Below are 13,049 nucleotides of genomic sequence, written 5' to 3' on the forward strand. Positions count from 1 at the left end.
GTCCAACCCATTCCATGGTAATCCAACAACCTAATTTGCAACTATCAATGATTTGCAATATCAGTCCCTGTTCTTTTAATCAGTTCCTTTAATCCCAAAATTAATTCCAAATTAATTTCTAATTAATACTAGTTAAGTAATATGATTTCTCAATTAATATATTATTCTTATAGTATATTAATAAATCATATATTAACCTCTTTCTCCAAAAGTTATCTTGTCAAGTTGCTCTGGTGAAGGCAACCAAAAAGGCTCATGCTACTATCAAATCAAGTACATACCAATTATTGTTATGGGATTAGATACCTAATCCAACACAATAATACCCCTATGTTGTTTGCAATAGATTTCGATCTTGATTTCAAAATCACTAAGTAATTACAACTTACTGGAAAACATACAATGGAATTGGTGTGATGATCTATACACATTACACACATAAGAACTCTTAATGAACTTTAAACTTGTCAAAATCATGTGAGAAAATCAAGTTTGATGGGGTGGTAGATTAATGACATTGGAGTCTAGATAAATATGGATCCTACTCGATCTCCTCTTTAAGGAAACATATATACGACATCCAATTACCGTATTCTGAAGGATTATAGAAGTGGAATAAGTTAGTTTCAAGGAAGCTAAATATTGTGGCATGCGTGACTATTTATGGAAGATCTCCAACTTTGTTTGACCTTTTGAAGTTTAGAACTAGTGTATCGCCTACTTGTAAGTAGGGTAACAACTATGTCAAGGACAAAATCTATGTCTTCACTAAGTGCTCAATCACAAAGAGGAATATGGAAGAACGTGGCTTCATGGTGGACTCTACTTACTATTGGGGTTTTTAGGTTATCATGAAAAGAGATTACAAGAGAGAATTAGTGGATTATACATGTCGTTATTTTTTAGGAATAGGAAGATAAGTAGGAACAAAATGTAGGAGGATATTTAATTGTTCATAGTAATGTACTTGCGGAATTTTACATAACACTTATGGGTATATGCAACCTAAAAGGATCTTATGCTCTTCACTATTAATATCAACATACTTTATGAAACAAAACTTTTATCCTACTATAATCGAAATTACTAGTAAGAAAACATACCTTTTAGTATAATCAAATATAATAAATCTTGATTTCTTCAAATGCTACATGGAAAGCATGCGCCAAAAGTATAAACGCCTCTAATGGTTCACACCTAAAACCCTAGAATACAAGAAATACAAGAGGAGAGGGGAGGAAGGAAAATAATTTCGTCATCCACCTTCTAGGTATGATAAGTCACGAAAATATGATGCCCATGTGTAACGTCCCGATTTTAACCTAACTTTTATTTATTTATTAAAATATATCAAAGTATAACTACAATGTGTGGAAACATGTTGTGAATGCGCATGTGTACAGTCGAACCTTGCCCTTCACATGAGTACCTGGAAAACATTTACATTAAACTAGGTAAGCATGGAGCTTAGTGAGTTCCCCAAAATACCATATACCACAGTACATATACGTACATACATATAATGGTTCATGATCTGCCAATTATACGTGTACTTACAGCATACGTGTCATTTCCTTAACACGAATGTCACGGCATGTGTGCCATTTCCTTAACACGGTTCTATGTGTACGTACGTCCTACATGTCATTTCATTAACACGGGGCTATGTGTACTTACGACCTACACATCATTTCGTTATCACGCGGGTTTATGTGTACTTATGGCCTACACACCATTTCGTAAACACGTAGAGACTATTTTATCAGGTATACTTTATTAGTTCTCTATCCTAACATACATAGATATGTATTATAATACATTGTATACTGACATAACTCACTTGGACATTTTCTTAGAAGATTAACAACTTTCTGGTGATCCCACTAGTGGGCAACACGCTTAACAAGTATTAATCTATAATATAATTACATATTAATCATCACGATAATATGGTGTTGAAAGCTAGATATTTCACTAATCTCAGTGAAGATTAAGAGTTCTATCAAATAAGGATCAATCAGGCCAAACAGTTGAAAGGCAAGACCGTTTCGACGTATAACCTTTCTGAAATCCAACAACCAAGCCAACGTGACCATTCTAGGCATCTCTCCCGTAAGTAGATCAATTAACATTATAATTGGAATTACTGATAAATCTTATATATAAATTCATAACATTGACTAGAATATAAATACAAGTTAAATTTAAGTGTAGTAAGTGTAGCCTACTTACTAAGGGTTTTTAATGAAAAATTAGGAATTTCACATGCAGAAATTCGATACCGAGCACTTCTATCTGTCAGGATCTCAAAGACTCCAGAGCTTCGCCAAAATATTCTAACTAATGTAAATTTTTAGACCGAAAGAGAGGATATTCGAGCGAGAAAGAGAGCGACAGAGAGTGTGTGTGTGTGTATGTGTGTATGTGAGAGAAAGAGAGAGAGAGAGAGAGAGTATGGAGGGTGTGGAGAAGTGAATAAGGGGTGAAATGCTCTTTATATGCGATTTTTGGGGGTGCGCGACGGTCACTTAAGGTGATGTATCCCGTCCATTTTGTGCCACGTGTCAGCTTCTCTGTGGTCCATGTTTTTACCTTCTGGAAGCACGTGTTGGAATACCCCAGGCTCCTCAACCATCGGGTTAGAAAGCCAACATGTTATGGGTCTAATCAACCATCAGATTGGAATACCCCAGGCCCCTCAACCATCGGGTTGGAATGCCAACATACTATGAGTCCAATCATCCTCATGATGAAATACTTTGGACCCTCAGCCATCGGGTATGAATACCCCAGCCTGTTGGCTTACACACAAAGTAGTGAAGCCTCAACCACCAATCAAACATGTGCACATGTAACACATAATCATATAACAGTCTACAGTTAGTCATACAGATCTAACAAATCATTAAGAATGGAAACTTCCTATCTACCAGGATACCGATCTAAAATATTATAGCAACATCCTGTCTGCCAAGATACCGATCTAACATATCATAACGACATAACAACATCCTATCTACCAAGATACCGATCTAACATATCATATCAATACTCAATCATATGACAAATCAGGATAACAATCCAAAGAGCCGGCCTTAGCGCCTTAGACCCTTTAGTACAGTGAGGAAAACTGACCTCACAAGCTGAACAAAACGGATAAGGCCCGACTCTGAATCTCAGGTCTCTACTGAATGTGTACATTCACCAAGTGATCAATCCATTAAAATTCCAAAATACCCATAATACCTCAAGGTCAAACTTGGTCAACCCTGGTCAAAGTCAATAGTCAATAGTCATGGTCAACGGTCCATGTTCACCCAACTTGTCGAGTGTATCTATCAACTCGTCGAGTTCCTTCAATACTCAGAAAAACGGGAAAACCTGAACCAACTCGTCGAGTTGTTAGGACAACTTGTCAACTTTCTATAGTATCCAGAAAATGAGAAAACTCGATTCAACTCGTCAAGTTTTCATTGTCTTAAAGCATTCAGACACTTCTAAGCGAAACCAAAGCCCAAAATTATAGATATGGTCCCTTAGGACTGAAATACCACGTAAAGTTGCTAACTTTACGTCCATGCATGATATCAAGAGGCTAAATCAGTAAAAAAAAAAAAAAAAAGCTTATTAAGGGACTTATAGCATGAAGGAGGGCCAAGACTTGATAAAGTTGGCAACTTTAAGTCCATGGGGTCCATGAGATGTCCAGATCTGAAGTAATAGCTTCATAACATGCTCAAATCCAATAATGGTCCCAAAATAAGCTAATAATGGCCATAAAATTTCAAAAGAAGAGATCTAGCAAAGGGATGATCAAGTTATCGACTTTATACCTCCAAATGGCTGCAACAACAATGAAAATCCCAGATCTAAAGCTTCTCCCTTCAACTCACCACCAACTTCAAACTCTTTCAAGAAAATCACCAAAGAACACTCTTTAAACTCACACACTCAAAATGGAAGATGAGGCACGATCTAGGGTTTCTCTGGAGTGAGGGGACAATGAAGGAGGCCAAAAGTGAGTCATAAGGTCTTTAAATAGGTTGCAAAACCCTGAAAATTAGGGTTTGATAAACAACCGTCAACTCGTCGAGTTTTTCTCAATAACTTGTCGAGTAGAGAGCTTCCTACACATCGAGTCTGAGGCCATCAACTCGACGAGTTCCAAAGGAGAATTTGTCTTTTAAGCCATAAAGCTCATACCTGGGAATCGGGATGTTACAACTCTCACCCACTTGAACTAGGCTTCGTCCTCGAAGCCTGCTATGGTGAACAAACCAGGATAATGCTCTCGCATCTCGGCCTCCGGCTCCCAAGTCCACTCGGATCCTCTCCGATGTTGCCATTGTACCTTTAACAAAGGTATCTCCTAGTTACGCAAAATCTTTACCTTCCTTTCTAGAATAGCCACCAGCCTCTCAACATAATTCAGGCATTCATCCACCCGAATGTCATCTAGTGACACAACCGCATCCTCATCCAATACGCACTTCCATAACTGCAAAACATGGAATGTGCTATGGATCTGGCTGAGCTCTTCAGGAAGATCCATTATATACACCACCTTGCCAACCCTGGTAATAATCCAAAATGGCCCAATATATCGGGGACCCAACTCTCCCCTCTTCCTGAAGAGGATCACACCCTTCCAGGGTGAGACCTTCAGTAACACCATGTCAACGACTTGAAATTACAAATATGATCAGCGACGGTCAGCATAACTCTTTTACCAAATCTGAGTGGTCTGGAACCATTGCCTGACCTGCTGAATCATCTTGGTAGTCTACAAAACTACCTCAGTCTGACCTATCACCCTGTGGCTGACCTCGCCCCAACAGACTGAGGTATGACATCTCCGCCTATACAACAGCTCAAAAGGTGGAGCACCAATGCTGGAATGAAAGTTGTTGATGTAGGATAACTCTGCAAGGGGTAGGTAGAACTCCCAGCTCCCACCAAAATCAATGATGCAGGCCCGTAAAATGTCCTCAAGAGTCTGAATGGTCTGCTCGCTCTAACCGTCGGTCTACAGATGATAGTCAGTGCTGAAGTGCAGCCTCATGCCCAGTTCCTCATGGAACTTCTACTAGAAACGAGAGGTGAACTGATGTGCACAAAAGTACCCACTAATTTTAATATTTATAACCTAACAAACTTAGACTAACTATGCACTTATAAGCAGTGTACCTATTCAGATTACAGTATAGCTTAGGTAAGTCGGGTGTCGATCACAGGGAACGGTGTTCTAATTAATTTACTTACTATTAAATTAACCTAATTTATTAACAAGTTTAATAAGGGTTTTTATCTGGTTTTACAAGATCAGATGAACTTAAATCAAATTCAATAAATAAAAATACTCTCTCGCTTAGTTGAATCCACTTCTCCCTTATGGCTAGCTAATGATCACGGATTATTAAGTTGGTTTTTTAGTTATATTAGTAATTTAGTTCTATCTTACCAATAAGTAACTAATTCATGTCAAACCATGTATGTTCACACATAATTAAACACAGAACTAATTATGAATGTAAATATGCTATGTAAGATTTGTTGTATAAATGCAATTATGGTCACAATTCACGTTCTCTAGCACAACTAAGATTTATTTAGTCTAATTACTAACTAAGATTGGTCAATCCTAGCTCTAACAATTCAATGTTCACTAAATTATTAGGTAAACAAGTTCATGCAGTTTCATGGTCACTAAGCTACACAGAACATGCAATCAAGCAATTAGATAAACAAATAATAACATGCTAGGTCATACAAATCAAACACAAACAATTTTAACCAACTCAAATTAATCCATAAAGATATAATTATTCATAAGTTCAAAGCTTCATCTAGCTAAGCAAGAGTAGCTAGATTCCGCTGCTCATCATAGTAATTAAACTAACACAACTAAAACTAATGAAATACACGTTCATAATTAACTAAAATATAAACCTTTACTTCTTTTGGTGTTGAAATCCCTCTTCCAGGACCTTTCTTTTTCTCTGAAACGTCTCCTGGAACTCTTTTTCTTCATCCAAAAAACTCTCCTTTCGTAATAATCAGGAGGACTTATATAATCCTTAAAAAACCGCGCCACGTTGTGGCCAGAGGAGTGCCACGTCGTGGGCTTCAAGCAATACGTATCCTCCAAGAAAATCCTCCGCGTCGCTATGTTTATCTACTGAAACACCCGTGCCACGTCGTGGGCTTCATCGCCACGTCGTGAATTGAGTTCTTATCGTGAATCTATTATTTTCTTGTCTTTCAAGCCTCCTATGTTCCCCATTTTGTCACCTTTGGTCCCTCTCTACGAAAATCCTTTATATTGACTGAAAATAACAATTTAAACTCATAAGTATCATTATTCTAAACATATTATCAATTTATTAATAAAAATGTACTTAAATATTGCCTAAAAATAAGTATAAATATGGCAATATCAAAATACCCCACACTTAGGCTTTGCTTGCCCTCAAGCAAATTCAAACGTAATTCTTAATTACTAATACCACACAGAACAATCCGTCTCTAGTTCAGCCATTATGTCAAGACCTCAACGCATGCATTTGTGTCTAAAATTTACCTAAGTCCCCCCCCCCCCCCAAACTTTAAATACTCACAATCTTCATAAACACTCGCCCAGTTTTTCCGTACAATGCTCATTTTATGCAACCCTCCGAATCCATCCGCAGAAAACCTCCTTATCCTCAAGGTATTTTTAGTTGAGCAACCTAAGCATACATAATCTAGAATTACAATTTATGATACCACTATGGAGCTCTTTAGGAATTCTTCACTTTCTTAACAATCTGATCTTTGATTTCTTTGAATTCACCGCCTTATTTGATTTGATTTCTTGGTATCTTCAACTTTTTGAATTTCTTGGAATTTTGATCTTGTGATCTTCACTTCATTTGCTCCAAAATTCTTCACACTTTACTCATAATTCTCTTTTTTTTTTTTTTTTTTTTTTTATTATTATTACATGTACCTCACTTTTTTCACTCAAAACCTACATGCTTAAGCAGAGGCGCTCAACCTCAACCTTTATTGGTTAATGATAATAACTTTCCTGGATACATTTCAGGTTTCGGCTGCTAAACATATTGCATCCTTCAAACCGAGCGGAGTTATATTTTTGTTCCATGATTTCACTAAAATAAGGGAGGCCACAAATGCACTATAACGTATTTTGGCTCAACTAAACATTTGAACTTTCATCGGATCATCCCACATAACACTAGCAATTAACTCAAATTATTATTACTAGATTCCAATTACTAAAAATTTCAATTTCTATGACTATCTAGCGATTTACTTCTTCTACCCCTACCCCACACTTATTTCATACAATGCCCTCATTGTAGGCATTAACATAAATCAAAATTAAAGAAAAGGGAGAAAAAGGAACAGACTCCCCTGGGATAGTGGCGTGAGCATCTCCAAAAGCGTGGAAAATGTGCAATTGGACTTCCAAAAATAGAAACTTAGTGTAGAACAGGTTGAATACGTAAATAAACCACGAACATGACTCGAAACTTCAATGCTTAAAAGTGGGTTTTTGCAAGGGAAAATATGGGCAATGATAAAATGGGTCATGTCGTGGCATATTACAGTCCACGTCGTGATATGGAATAACAATGCTGAAATTCGTCTAACTGCAAGAACGCCACAACGTGGCGCGAAGGAGTCCACGTCGTGGAAACTGTGAATCAGCAGGAAATGACTTATTTGTTTTATTTACTCTAGCAGCATTGACCAATGGGTAACTCGTTTCTGACGCTCCTATGCAAATATATTTCCCAACTATAACCTCTCTCCTAAAATACCCCACACTTATCTTGACTTGTGGGTTCCGACTCACGACTCTAAGCTTCCTTGACTAGACAGACATGACTCGAAAGTTACTCTTCTATGCTCCTTAGAATTCCGATGCTAATCTGAAAAATGGAACAACCCAAAAGAAAGAAAAAGTAACATAATAATTTTAATAATGTTTTACACACCAACGTCAAACAAACTAAAAACTACTCAAAAAAAAAAGAAATAAAATCAATCATCATCTTGATCTTGTGCTCCACTTGACCCTGCCCCGTCATTCTGTGGACGCCATAGCTCCTCCCATGTCGGAAAATAAGGATATTGTGGTGGCATAGAAGGTGGTCGGGTCCAAATGCGAATAAATACCCTCCGTAAGTTGGGTATTGTAAATGGCATGACCCCGTAGATTATCCAAATATGTTCCCACCCGACTCTGAAAAGGGTCGGTGGGCACTCCCTGCACATACTGTGAAGCAGCACGCTCTCGATCGACTTCACCTCTAGCCCGCACATTCCGACGCCTCGGTCTGGCTGGTGGTTGCTGTCCCGGCTGCACCTCCTCTTCCTCGTCATCTATTGGTGGTATCACAAAACGACCCCCAATATTCACCCCCACTCGCATAACACCCAAGACTTGAATGGTCATGTCTGTATCCGGGAATCGAGTAAGATTCCTCACAAAGTCATGGGTCAAAATATGATATGACCTAGCCACGCGAGTAACCAAATGTTCCCCAGTAATCGGGCTCCCGAGCCTAGAACTGGCCACTTTATTCCCCATAAACCTCGCCAACATATAAGGTAAATCACAGCAAACCCCGGGGTAATAAGAGTCCATAAATAAAACAGATTCTGAATGGGGACCTTATCACCATGATGCTTGTGATTTATTGAAAAAGTAATAAGGCGGTGTGAAAATCAGAAAACAGGATTCCGAATTTGTGACTCGCTCGAGTCACGAGTGTTGTACTCATGATTAGAAATGCCCCGCCAAAACTGCACATCCATAATACCCGGAGCAAAATCCCAAACGCATCCGAGCAAGAACGGTATGAAAAACGGAGATTGCGTCTCCACTTCGGTATAGAGGTCCATACGCCAAGCGAATTCCCGAAGACTACACTCTCTATAAATACCACCCAAACAAAACACAAGTGCCCGGTTGTAGGTGAAATCAAGGGTGCGTTCCTCGAAGCATACGGTAGAGAAAAACTCTACCGACAATTCCCGGTATACGGGTTCTTGAATAGCAAATAAATTCCTCCACCCGTGACAAGTGAAAGAAAATTGATCTCCAACATATGTCTTCGACCAATATCATTCCAACTCTGCTACCATTCCCACTCCACCAAGCCATCCCCAATCGATAATTGGGGCTATTGCAAATTCCCTATTGTAGAGCCATCCAAGCCGATTCTCATAGGTAGTTAGCAACGGTCGGGGAATGTTTTGAGGAAATTGGTATAACGGATGTATACTTGCTACATCTATCGAGTTTTCCTCTTGTGGAACAGCTCGTCGTGGTCCCATTTCTGCATACAAAAGCAAACCAAAGAAGCAAACAACCAACACATTAAAACATATTAAATGGGTCTTCCAGAAGTCACGACGTGGCCATGCTATGCCACGTCGTGGGCCGCATCGCGAACAATTTCTGGATCAGACTTTTTACAAGCGATTTCTTCCACAATTAGTGCTAGGGGTTTGTTCCTATGAACATTAAAATGACATGCAATCTAAAATCAACCACTAGATTCAACCAATCTCTTGAATCATACAAACCCTAACCATGAAAACTTGAAACTGGAAGAATTACTACAAAATAATGAATAAAACACGTACCAAGTAGATTAATTGGCAAGATCTTGCAAGGAAATTGGAAGTAGAATACGAAATTGCCTGTGGGGTTATAATGTTTCCGTTCGTGCAGCAGTCTCCAAGTGGGGAATGAGAATTATTGGTCAAAGGGTTTTAAACAAATGCCCCCCCCTAATTTTTAAAGGCCACGACGTGGCTTGCTATGCCAACGTCGTGGACCTTAAGTCTTCTTTATAATCTGGTGTTCTTATTTTGGGCCACGACGTGTTTTGCTATGCCCACGTCGTGGAAACTGCTAAATGCAAAATTCTAGTAAACTCTAACATATTAACTAATTTCCTTGCATTTCATTCATTATTTAAAAGTCCCTACAGCTAATTACTTACTAATTACCAGTTATTAGATGATGAGTTGAGGTTTTTCCTAATTAAAAAGAAAAGAATTAAAAGAAAAGAAAATGCAAACCAAACTCGGGTTGCCTCCCGAAAAGCGCTTCTTTTTCTTGAAGTCTTGAGCCGGACTCCGTGCCTTTTACGTTGAATCTGCTGAAGAATCACCCATTAAGATCTTTTGTTCCTTGAACCGCCACTTGTAAGCTTGAACTCACCTTTTATATTCTTTCTTTGAATTCTCCTTTTTAAATTTTCCCTCTTCTCCAAGCTTGTGTTTTGTGCCCTTAGTTTGTTCCTTGCACTCTGTAGCATCCTCCTCTTCTTTCACCACTGGCTTTGTTACTCTAGAAGTAATCTCTTCTTCATCACTTGTCATTTCCTCATCCTCTTTGCTCTACCAAGAAGGCGGACTCTTGTAAGCTATGACTTCAATCAAATATGGAACAGATGCCCTCGGTTTTGTTCTTTTGCCTTGATGAATTGCCTCTATCTCTTCTTCCATAAGCTTTTCCAGTTCTTCTAGTTCATTCTCTCTATTAATTGTGAACACCTCTTCTTTATCTTCTTGAAAGTCATCTTTTATCCCAAAAACTTCTTGTTCATTTCCAACCCTCAAAGTGAGCTTAGAATCGCGAATGTCAACAAGAGCTCCAGCAGTGCTAAGCAATGGACGCCCACGGATTAATGGAACATCCAGGTCTTCTTTCATATCCAAGACTACAAAGTCTATTGGAAAAACAAATTTTCCAATTTTTACCAAAATATCCTCCACGATGCCCCGGGGTTGTGTCACCGAACGATTTGCCATGTGAATCTTCATTTTTGTAGCCTTCATCTTCTGAATTTCCAATTTTTTATAAAATGAAAAAGGCATCAAATTAATGCTAGCCCCAGAATCGGCTAAAGCATTAACCTTCAGTTTATTCCTGAATTCACATGGAAGCGTGAGGCGTCCAGGATCCCCCATCTTTTCTGGTGTTTCTCCCAACACAGCTTTTGAAGTTTGTTCACTTAGAACCACTATAGACTGCTTCTTTAATTGCCTTCGAGTGTCGATCAAGCCTTGCAGTAATTTCTGGTTCTCGGGAGCTTTGGATAAGGACTCGACAAAGGGAGTATTAATTGGAATCCCTTTCACATGCTTCACAAACTCTAATTGGTCCTTCTCCAGTTGACTAAGTGCTGCTCGGGTGGGAAATGGCAAAGGTGGATGATAAGTTGGAATAGGCTCAATGAATTTTTGTTTAGACTTGCACCACGTCGTGGCCAGAGGAGTGCCACGTCGTGGCGATCCTGGTTCCACAATTTTTTCATTTTCGATCCTTAATTTCTTGGGCTGCTGCGGTTCTTCTTCCAATGCCTCAAGGAACTCAGAGATTGCTTCTTCTTCAATATCGATGGCCATTATGTGAGATTGGGTCGTTACTTCGGCATTCTTTGGGGACAATTGTTCTTGAATTAGAGTAGCTAGTTGCCCAAATTGCACTTTAAGGTTATGGATGGAGGCTTGCTGATTCTTTATCAAAGTTTGTTGTTCCAAAATGGCGGAATCAGTGGCATTGTGTCTCTTTTCCGAAGCCTCCATAAATTTCATCAAAATGGTCTCTAGGTCGGGTTTCTTCTCGGTTGGTGGCTGCTCCTTTTGATAAAGGCCTCGACCTGTCTGCCTATACTTCTCTTCTTTTTGCTTCTTATACTCTTCATATGGCAGCCATTCCTTCTTTGGTTTCCTCCAGTCGTCATCAAACTTATCCCCACTAGAGTAGCACACTTGAGCTTTTCTGTTCCCAAACTCATCCACATTGCAGTCCTTGGTCAAGTGTGTCCCACTGCATCGCTCACACCCCACTCTTATGGCATGTATCGACTGGTCCATTTGTGTTATCCTGCGATCCATGTTATTCAACATGGCCATTACAGCTGCAATTTCTTCAGTTTGGGCTCCTCCACTGCCTTTGATTCCATCTTGCCTAGGGTTGTGGTATTCGCGAGAATGCTTCGCGAATTCTTCAATCAACTCCTTGACCTCCCTTGGATTTTTCTTTGTTAATGGTCCTTAAGAGTCAAGGAGTTGTCTCGTCATAACGTTGACCCCATCATAGAAAATTGAGATCTCTTGTTGCACATTTAGATCATGCTGAGGGCAATTTCTGAGCAATCCCTTGTACCGCCCCCATGCTTCGTATAATGACTCCCCCGTCTGTTTCTCAAAGTTGGCTATTGCCTTCTTGAGTTTAGATATCTTGGATGGCGGGCAAAACCGGTCCAGGAATTGCTCACGCATTTGAGCCCAAGTGGTGATTGTACCCGGTGGAAGTGATTTTAACCACTCCTTAGCAGCTCCTTTGAAAGTGACGGGAAGCATCCTAAGCAAAACTATGTTTCTGTTGACATTTGGGACGTTGAAGTAATCCGCAATGTCATTGACTTCATCTAGATGCTTAAAAGCATCCTCATGATCTTTCCCAAAAAATGGGATATCCTTCAGTGCAGTCAATATATGTCCCTTCAACTCGAATGTAGCAGTGGCAGGTATTGCGGGTTGGACTAAACCGGGACCCACATCTTCTCGGATCTGCTTCTTGTATGCTCCCATGGACATCTCTTCGATTGCTTCCATCTCGTTCCTTGGCTTGTTCTCGGGTTCGCTCGTGTGTTCTTCAAATTCTGGCTCGGTATCGCTTTCGGACTCGGTTTGGATGGGCGTATGATCCAAATGCTCAAGATTGCTCTTGTGCCTCACGGATGAACTTGACTCTCCTGTCTTCTTTCCCGCCTTCCTAGAAAAGGCTGACTTCAATTCTTGTATGGGCGTCTTCTTCTTGAGAAGTGCAGACTCGGGATCTTCAAGTGGTGGCACCAAGTGTGTGTTTGAGCTTCTGGTCATGAACTCCTGCAACTTGCTAAACTAAAAACATAAAACTGAACTAAAATAAGAAAAACTAACTACAAACTAAAATTAAAAAATTTAACTATCCACGTCGTGGCAAGTATTATTTTGCTGAAAAATTAACTTAATGC

General features: G+C 39.4%; 1 non-coding gene across 1 annotated transcript; it reads left to right on the forward strand.

Annotated features, from left to right (window-relative positions):
* Positions 1–12,157: 12,157 nt before the first annotated feature.
* LOC145027945 (small nucleolar RNA R71) lies at positions 12,158–12,264 on the forward strand. Its single transcript, XR_013675706.1, has one exon. It is a non-coding gene; the product is annotated as a small nucleolar RNA R71 (small nucleolar RNA).
* Positions 12,265–13,049: the final 785 nt, after the last annotated feature.

The sequence above is a fragment of the Lactuca saligna genome, chromosome 1 (assembly GCF_052625555.1).
Source record: "Lactuca saligna cultivar CGN05327 chromosome 1, ASM5262555v1, whole genome shotgun sequence".
Lineage (NCBI taxonomy): Eukaryota > Viridiplantae > Streptophyta > Magnoliopsida > Asterales > Asteraceae > Lactuca > Lactuca saligna.